Source organism: Neophocaena asiaeorientalis, unplaced genomic scaffold (genome assembly GCF_003031525.2).
Source record: "Neophocaena asiaeorientalis asiaeorientalis breed wild unplaced genomic scaffold, Neophocaena_asiaeorientalis_V1.1 scaffold7, whole genome shotgun sequence".
In the NCBI taxonomy this organism is placed as follows: domain Eukaryota; kingdom Metazoa; phylum Chordata; class Mammalia; order Artiodactyla; family Phocoenidae; genus Neophocaena; species Neophocaena asiaeorientalis.
In genome coordinates, this window is record NW_020185337.1 from 11,001,552 (window position 1) to 11,010,855 (window position 9,304).

General features: G+C 39.3%; 1 non-coding gene across 1 annotated transcript; it reads right to left on the reverse strand.

Annotated features, from left to right (window-relative positions):
• Positions 1 to 3,086: 3,086 nt before the first annotated feature.
• On the reverse strand, positions 3,087 to 3,193 carry LOC112393847 (U6 spliceosomal RNA). The gene has a single exon (XR_003002036.1). It is a non-coding gene; the product is annotated as a U6 spliceosomal RNA (small nuclear RNA).
• Between the last annotated feature and the right edge of the window lie 6,111 nt (positions 3,194 to 9,304).

A 9,304-nucleotide genomic window follows, 5' to 3' on the forward strand; every position in this document is an offset into this window, starting at 1 on the left:
CAAAAATGTAAGGATTTGTTTCTGGATTCTCAATTCTTTCCCATCGATCTATATGTCTATCTTTTTAAAAATTTTATTTATTTTGTTTTTGGCTGTGTTGGGTCTTCGTTGTGCGGGGGTTTTCTGTAGTTGTGGCTAGTGGGGGTACTATTCATTGCAGTGAGCAGGCTTCTCATTGCGGTGGCTTCTCTTGTGGAGCACGGGCTCTAGGTGCGCAGGCTTCAGTAGTTGCAGCATGCGGGCTCAGTAGTTGTGGCACACGGACTTAGTTGCTCCGCAGCATGTGGGATCTTCCTGGACCAGCGATCGAACCATTGTCCCCTGCATTGGCAGGCGGGTTATTAACCACTGCGCCCCCAGGGAAGTCCCTATATGTCTATCTTTAAGCCAGTACTTCATTGTTTTGATTACTGTAGTTCTGTTGTGGCTTGAATCTTTCAGTAATATATTTAACACAGTGCATTTAGTAGTCCTAGTGGTGAGCTGCAAGAGGCTGTCCAGGTGACTTCACGCAGCGTGGTCCAGATTTTTATTTGCTCCAAACTGGACTGGAACCTTTATTCACTTGCCACAGCAGGAATGTAGGAGGTGTACACAGGGACTGTGAAATTCCTTTAGGGCATAATAACATGGTGTGACATTGACCAGACCTGTAAACTGAGCAGCTCTGAATACATACAGACAAAGCCACTAGCAGGATAAAGGGGTGGGGGGTGCTTTGGGTATCAGATATAAAATTCACACTTAGTTTGCTGTTTCTGAGAAGCTTTTAGAGATGCTCTCCCCAGACGCGCAGCCCAAGGGGCTGCAGTAAAGGCTACCCTTGCTTAGCCACTCTGCCTTCCAAGTCACTCCTGCTTGGCTCTCTGCTCCCAAGACTTGGCTCTGTGAGATCTTCTGTAGGTCTACAGTGGTAGCATGCTCTTGGTGTCCATATAAACTAAGCCATTTTAAAAGGATACTTCATAGACACTTTTTAGACAATATGCTTATGCCACGGTTGTGTATCTTTAAAGAAATGGTTTTCTAGATGTGCTGTATCTTTATCTTCTTGGTCCAGATTTTCAGTGACGTTGGTCAGTTAAGCATTGTACACTTGAGGACCTGGCAGTTAAGAATACAATGAATGTTAGCACAGTTTGGTACCACTGGCTTCATGCTAATGTACCGTCTATTTTACCTATCATGACTTTTGCACCATGAGTTCTAATGACAATAAATTTTGTAATTCCTTTCTGTCATAATTTCACAGATTATGATTTAATTTTTAGAGAAAACAGGTGGCATTTACACACAAGTCAAGAAGCATTAGAACCAGGGATGTAATATACAACATGATAAATATAACAGTGCTTGCTGTATGTTATATAGAAAGTTAAGAGACTGAATCCTGAGAGTTCTCATCACAAGAAAAAAACTTTTCTATTTCTTTAATTTTCTACCTATAGGAGATGATGGATGTTCACTAAACTTACTGTGAGCATCACTCCTCAGTGTATGTAAATCAAATCTTTATGCTATACACCTTAAACTTATGCAGTGCTGTCAATTATATCATATAAATTATAGCATATAAAACTGGAAGAAAAAAAAAGAATTGTATACTTGAATGGTAATTTTGAGTGAAATTCCAAAGGCTGAATATGGACTGTTACGAGTGAGAAACTCCTGGGACCACAGTGTTTGGGGAAAGTCCCCACAGTTTTGTGGTTCTTACCTCCAGGAATGCTACCAGATTTTCATGGTGGAGTTATGTATGTGAATGGTCTAGATACACCAATTAAAGACAGAGATTGTTAACATGGATTAAGAAAAACAAGACCTAACTATAAGAAACCCATTTTATATATAAAGACTGCGATTATAAATAAAGGAATGGAGAAAGATATACCATGATAACGTTAACTAAAGAAACTTGGAGTGTCTATATTAATTTCAGACAAAGCTGACTTCTGAACAAGAAAGATTATCAGGAATAAAATGAGGCAGTTGGGCTTCCCTGGTGGCGCAGTGGTTGAGATGCAGGGGACGCGGGTTCATGCCCCGGTCCGGGAGGATACCACATGCCGCGGAGCGGCTGGGCCCGTGGGCCATGGCCGCTGGGCCTGCGCGTCCGGAGCCTGTGCTCCGCAACGGGAGAGGCCACGGCAGTGAGAGGCCCGCGTACCGAAAGAAAAAAAAAAGAGGCAGTACATCATGATGAAGGGTGTAATTCTCCAAGAAGACATAACAACCCTAAACAAGAATGCACCTAAATATGTACCAAAATACCTGAGTTAAAAACTGAGAGAACTGAAAGGAGTTATAGACAAATCCACTATTTTAAATAGAGGCTTCAACATCCCTCTATTAATAGCTAATGGATCAAGCGGGCAGTAAATCAGTAAGGATATGGATAACCTGAGTAGCGCTATCAATCAACTGGATCTTGTTTATTTTGTTAACATCTTTATTGGAGTATAATTGCTTTACAATGGTGTGTTAGTTTCTGCCTTGTAACAGAGTGAATCAGCTATACATATACATATATCCCCATATCTCCTTCCTCTTGCATCTCCCTCCCACCCTCCTTATCCCACCCCTCTAGGTGGTCACAAAGCACCGAGCTCATCTCCCTGTGCTATGCGGCTGCTTCCCACTAGCTATCTATTTTACATTTCATAGTGTGTATATGTCAATGCCAATCTCTCACTTTGTCCCAGCATACCCTTCCCCTTCCCCGTGTCCTCACGTCCATTCTCTAGTAGGTCTGCGTCTTTATTCCCATCCTGCCCCTAGGTTCTTCATGACCATTTTTCTTTTTGGGGCACGCGGGCCTCTCACTGTTGTGGCCTCTCCCGTTGCGGAGCACAGGCTCCGGACGCGCAGGCTCAGCGGCTGTGGCTCACAGGCCCAGCCGCTCCGTGGCATGTGGGATCTTCCCGGACCGGGGCACGAACCCGTGTCCCCTGCATCAGCAGGCGGACTCTCAACCACTGCGCCACCAAGGAAGCCCCATTTTTTTTTTTTTTTAGATTCCATATATATGTGTTAGCATACAGTATTTGTTTTTCTCTTTCTAACTTACTTCACTCTGTATGACAGACAAAAATATGGAACACTTCACAAATTTGCGTGTCATCCTTGCGCAGGGGCCATGCTAATCTTCTGTGTATCGTTCCAATTTTAGTATATGTGCTCCCGAAGCGAGCACAATCAACTGGATCTTATTGACACCTGCAGACCACTCTATCCAACAACAGCAGAACATACATTCTTCTTAAGCTCATGCAACATTCACCAAGATAGGCCAAAAACACACCTTAACAAACTTAGAAATCATACAAAGAATGTTCTCACCACAATGGAATTAAACTAGAAATCAGTAGCAGAAATATAGCTGGATCATCCTCCAAATTATTTGGAAATTAAACAACACACTTCTGAATAATCCATGAGTCAAAGAAGAAGTCTCAAAAAAATCTAGAAATATTTTGAATTCTACTTGAAAGACATCTCAAAAGAAAAGACAGAAAAACTTGACAACACAAACAATAAAATGTTTGATTGTCAGAAAACATCACAAAGAAAATGGAAAGAAACAACAATCTGGGAAAAATATTTACAGCAAATATGACAAATACAACATACATATTTTTTAAAAGAAACAAAAATTTTTCCTATTACATTATCAAATAGGTAAAAAGTGATACTATTCCAGTAGCTATACATTTGAGATTAGTGCACTTTACTGAATGCATGCTAAAATCTATTTTTAAAAATTCTATGCAAAGTTGATAGTTTAGTAAGAAAGGCACTTTCCATCTTTGTTAGTGATAATTTGTTGCAACTGTCCTAGAAAACAATATGGCTAGTAATCAAGAGCATTAATAATGTTCAAATACTTTAACCTAGGGTTTCCACTTCTAAAATATGACCAAAGTTTACACACAAAGACATGCCTTATATGAATGAAAACCTGGAGCACAGAAATCCACAGTAAACTAGTGCTTTTACAAATATCGTGATAAATCTGCTTGGTGAGATTTCAAGAAGCTATCAAATATTAGTTTACCAAGTTTTTAAATGATAGAACATGTTTTAAGAGTAAACAGTATACGAAGTTATAGCTATAGAATAAATACAATTTTATGTTAAAATGAATAGAAAAAGAAAATAAGGAATTATGGCAGAGTAATTATTGCTGCTGTATTGCATCTGTATATTAAAGTTATGGGTCATTTTGGGTTTTTTTTTACTTCTTTATAATTTTTTGGTATATTCCATATTTTCTAAGTGAATCTTCAGTACTTTAATAATCAGTAATAAAACCAGTAAGTAAATAAACAAAAAATTAACTCCCAGTTTCTGGAATCCTCTGTTTCCTGTTATTCCTCCTGCTAGACTCTTAAGCATCTTCCAAGGTACAGGTCAAAGGTCACCTCCTCTGTGAAGTCTTCCTAGACCCTCAGAGTTAGTCACTCCCTCCTTTGTTTCTGTCAACTCTTTGCCTGCACCTCCTCCCTCATGCATCACAGTGACTCATTTATTTGTTGCTCCCACTAGACAGAGGATCAAGGGCCATATTTTGTCGTCATCTTGTCTCCGTGGTAACCAGGACAGCATCTGGTACAAAATAGACATTTAATTCATCATTATTATGTTATTGACAGGTCACTTCACAATCCCCCTGATTCTCTTGGTTGCGATACATATCCTTTCCCAACTGATATTCCTAAGAAACCAAAGAACTGGGAAGGCATGAGGGAAGAGACATTTCTCAGATCCATCAAGGATTGACTTCTGTTTTCCTGCTCATGGCCACATGATCCAAGGTGAGTGTCATTTCTCTCCCTGGGAGAAGAAATTACATCATCTTCTGAAACAGAATGATTCCTGCCACAGCTGAACTCTGATCTTTTGTTTTCTATAGTGAATGTGTTAGACTGTTCTAAATAAAATCAGTCAAAAACTTTTAGGTGAAAACATCCTTATGTCTTAGATCTCTTCTCTAGCACCCTTAAGACCGGGTCCTGAGAGTAGCCTTTCTTGATTCAGGTCTGTAAAGCAAATGGGCCTAGATTTTCTCACTCCATGAATAGCTAGTAAGAAACTTTCCCACCTGTTTTATGCTAGTGAGATGGTTACAAAATGCATTTGCCAGGTGGCAAAATGAGTCCCAAACTTTGATGATACTCAAGGCTGCTTTTCCTGCTGAAAATGAAAACCAGGTAAAAAAAATGAGATAAAGGTGTACACATTACTGAATGACACGAGATGAAAGTAAATGATCTTGAATCCAAAAAGGTGAGCTCTTATTCTATGCATATGTCCAACCCAATGACAGTGGGTTCTTTTTTCCCTGTGTGAAGTTTAATATTCTGGGTCAACTTAGCTAGGTTACAGTATCCAGATACTTGGTCAAACGTTATTCTAGATGTTTCTGTGAAGGTATTTTTTTAGTGAGATTAACATTTGAATGTTTATGTGATATACACACACACACACACACACACACACACACAATGGAATACTACTCAGCCATAAAGAGAATGAAATTTTGCCATTTACAGCAACACGGATAGACTTGGAGGGCATTATGCTAAGTGAAATAAGTCAGACAGAGAAAGACAAACACTGTGTGATATCACTTATATGTGGAATCAAAAAAATAAAACAAACTAGTGAACATAAAAAAGAAGCAGACTCACAGATTTAGAGAACAAACTAGTGGTTACCAGTGGGGAGAGGCAGTACAGGGGTAAGGGATTAAGAGGTACAAACTATTAGGTATAAAATAAGCTACAAGGATATATTGTACAAAACAGAACAAAATATACAAAATATAGCAAACATTTTATAATGACTATACATGAAATGTAACCTTTAAAAAATATGAATCACTATATTGTACACCTGTAACATATAATATTGTATATCAATGATACTTCAGTTAAAAAATTAAAGTATTAAAAAAACTTAGATCTTTAACTTAAGCAGATTACCCTCCATAGTGTAGGTGGATCTTATCAAATCATATAAAGGCCTTAATAGAAAAAGACTGACTTCCCCAAGCAAGAAGGAATTCTGCCTGCAGCCGGCTTTTGGACTCAAACTGTAATTCCTCCCTGAGTCTCCAGCCTGCCAGCCTACCCTGCAGATTTTGGACTTGCTAAGCCTCCAAATCATGTGAGCTTATTTCTTAAAATAAATCTCTCTCTCTATATATATACACATCCTGTAGCTTCTGTTTCTCTGGATAACCCTGACTAATACACCCTGCTACAGCTGAATTGTTAGATCAAGTGATACCCCTGTGGCATTCTACTACCAGGAAATAAATTTAATAAAGTTGTGTAAAACCATTTCAAGCTGTGGATGAAAGGAGAGTACAATTCTTAGTTATTAACAAGGACATCAACCTCTTCAGGAATATTAACTATTTTACTGTTAGCCTTCTTTTTAAAGATAAACCCACTTTAACAGTGTACTAGATCTGTGATTTTCCTTGGATCTTCAAGCATAATGATACGCGAAATGTTGAATATCCCCAATCTTGCTTCTATTCATTGGTAACGGAGAGTAGCCAGATATGGCAACATCTACTTCTTGATCAGCCATCATCTCTACCGTGGTGACTTTAAGTGTTAGGGAATGATTCCGAATTCGTTTCATTGGTTGTTGTAACAAATAACCATAAACTGAAACAGAAATACTTTCTTCCACAGAAATCCAAAACAAGCTTCAAGGTGTCAGCAGGTCCATGCTCCCTCTAGAGGCTGTAGGGAACAACTCATTCCTTGCCTCTTCCAGCTTCTGATGGCTGCCAGCATTCCTTGACGTGTGGCTGCATCCCTCCAGATCTCTGCCTTCCCAGCCACATTAGTTGTCATTTCTCTTTCATCACCTTTAATCTGGAGTAGTTTTGAAGTCCTCCCTTGACTCTCATGACCTTGAGAATTTTGGAGATCGGAGGCCAATCATTTTTTATAATATCCCTCAGTTTGGGTTTGTCTGATGCCTCCTCATGAGTAGATTCTGGTTATGTTTCTTTGGCAGGGATATCACAGAAGTGGTCCTGTGTGGCTCACTGCAGCCTGTTAGGGCACACATTTTATAATACTTTGTTCCATTACTGGTGATACTAACCATGATCACTTGGTTAGGATGGTGGTTGCCAGGCTTCTCTGATGTAAGTTTACTACGTCTTTCTTAATGATTGAGTATTTTGAGGGGTGATACTTTGAGGTTATGTAAATGCCCTGTTCCTCATCAAACTTTCAATTTCCCCATTTATCTATCTAGATATTTATATGATGAACTCCTATGTTGTTTCCTGGGTTTTAATTCATTACTCTCATTATTTATTTTGATGCTCTGACTCAGATATAGCCAGTAGCAGCCTCTTCATACTGGATTCTGTTTCCTTTTGACATCAGTTTTCTGTTTTTCTGAGCACTTCCTTAGTTATGGCAGAATAGGATATTCCAGGCTCATTTCTTACTTCCCCTGTCTCAGCTTTGGAATCAGCTCTTTTCCCAAGGATCCCTGATTCCTTTAGTGTAGAATAGTATTTAGAAGCCAAGACCTGGTGCTGGGTGTGGTCATTTCCATTGGGAAGTTGCTACTCCCAAGCCCTTTCAAGAACTAGGCAATTTATATATATACACATGTTTACAGTTATATTTATCTATCTACATATATTGAAAACCATGTGTTCACATTAATATCTCCAATTCCAGTCCAACTAAACAGGGTTTATTCTAATCTTCTCCCTTTCCATATTTGTAACTCCCTTCTCTGATGGTGAGAAACTTGACTCCCACTATACATAATATAGTTACTGATTTGACCAAGCCTCCTGGTCTTGCTCAGGCTCTGACACCCTGCTTTTTTTTTTTTTTTTTTTTTTTTTGGGAGGGCCCAGCCGCTCCGTGGCATGTGGGATCTTCCGGACTGGGGCACGAACCCGTGTCCCCTGCATCGGCAGGTGGACTCTCAACCTGTGCCACCAGGGAAGCCCTGACACCCTGCTTTGTGTCATGACAGCTCCTCGTCACACCTTTGCCAAACGCCTACCTTCCTCTGCCCCTTATAATGGCTTTCGGACTGAATTGTTTAGAAAAGAAAGGGAAGGGAAATGAAAGAGTAAGAGAAAAATAATATTCAGCCAATTTTTGTTAAATGTGCACTATGGGCAAAGGATTATGCTAGGTGCTCTTTGGGATACAAATAATAATAATAATAAAATGCATCTGAGCTTATAGATTTAGCAGTCAGCTGGGCTAGATAATACTGTGATAGCAAATGGCTCCTACATCTCAGGGGCTTAATACCACAAAGGTCTATTTCTCACTCACATTTTATGTCCTTCGTGTCTCTGCTCTATCTCATCTTTATTCCAGGACCAGGCTAAAGGAAGAAACCATTCCTGAGATGTCCTAATCTGGGGATGGTCTTGCAGTAGAAGAAATAACAGGATGGTAGGAACCACATGATAAGTCCTAAAGTTTCTGACCGGAAGTTGCCTGTGTCATTTCTGCTCACATTTCACTGACCAATGCAAGTGATAAGACCAAACTTGACATTATTGGGGCAAAGAGGTACAATCTTTCTGCAGAGAGAGGAAGCGAATATTTGAAAAAAATCATGCAATAAACCACATAGATCTGTGGACCTATACACTTAACTACCAGGCACAATATAATAGAGGAAAATGCATACTCCATTTAATCCCACTTTACACTAAGATGGATGGGAAATATATAGCAGACTGAAGGGTATGGCCCTTATGCTATCAAGACATTTTGTGGTCTTGAAGAAAAAAAGATTTCAGGTAAAAGTGAGAAATAGATAAAAATGGCAATAAGGACACTTGCCTGGGTAGGATAAGCAGAGGAAATAAGGAAAGCAGTACGTTCTTTAAGACCTGGAGAAGGAACATAAAATAATATGTAACATTCCCGAGGAGGTCGATGTTCAAGTTAATAATTTAGGTTTGCACCCTCCTCTCACCAACAGCCCTAAAGGGTTTTGTAGAGCTTTATCAGATTCATTTCCCAGCAGTGGAATCCCAGAGGGGTGTTTCTTGGACTAACAATTTATTTGTAACAGGGGAAGAAAAAACCCACTATCACTGGACTGGATATATGGATAGAATAAAAAACTATATTTCAGATTTTTCCCAATTTAATGATTGAAAATGGTATCTCAGTGTAGTTTTAATTCAGATTTCACTTATTATGAGTGAGGATGAGCATCTCTTATGTTTTTATGCCTCCATTTCCATCTCAGTGGGCTGTTTTTATTCATCCCCGACACCTAT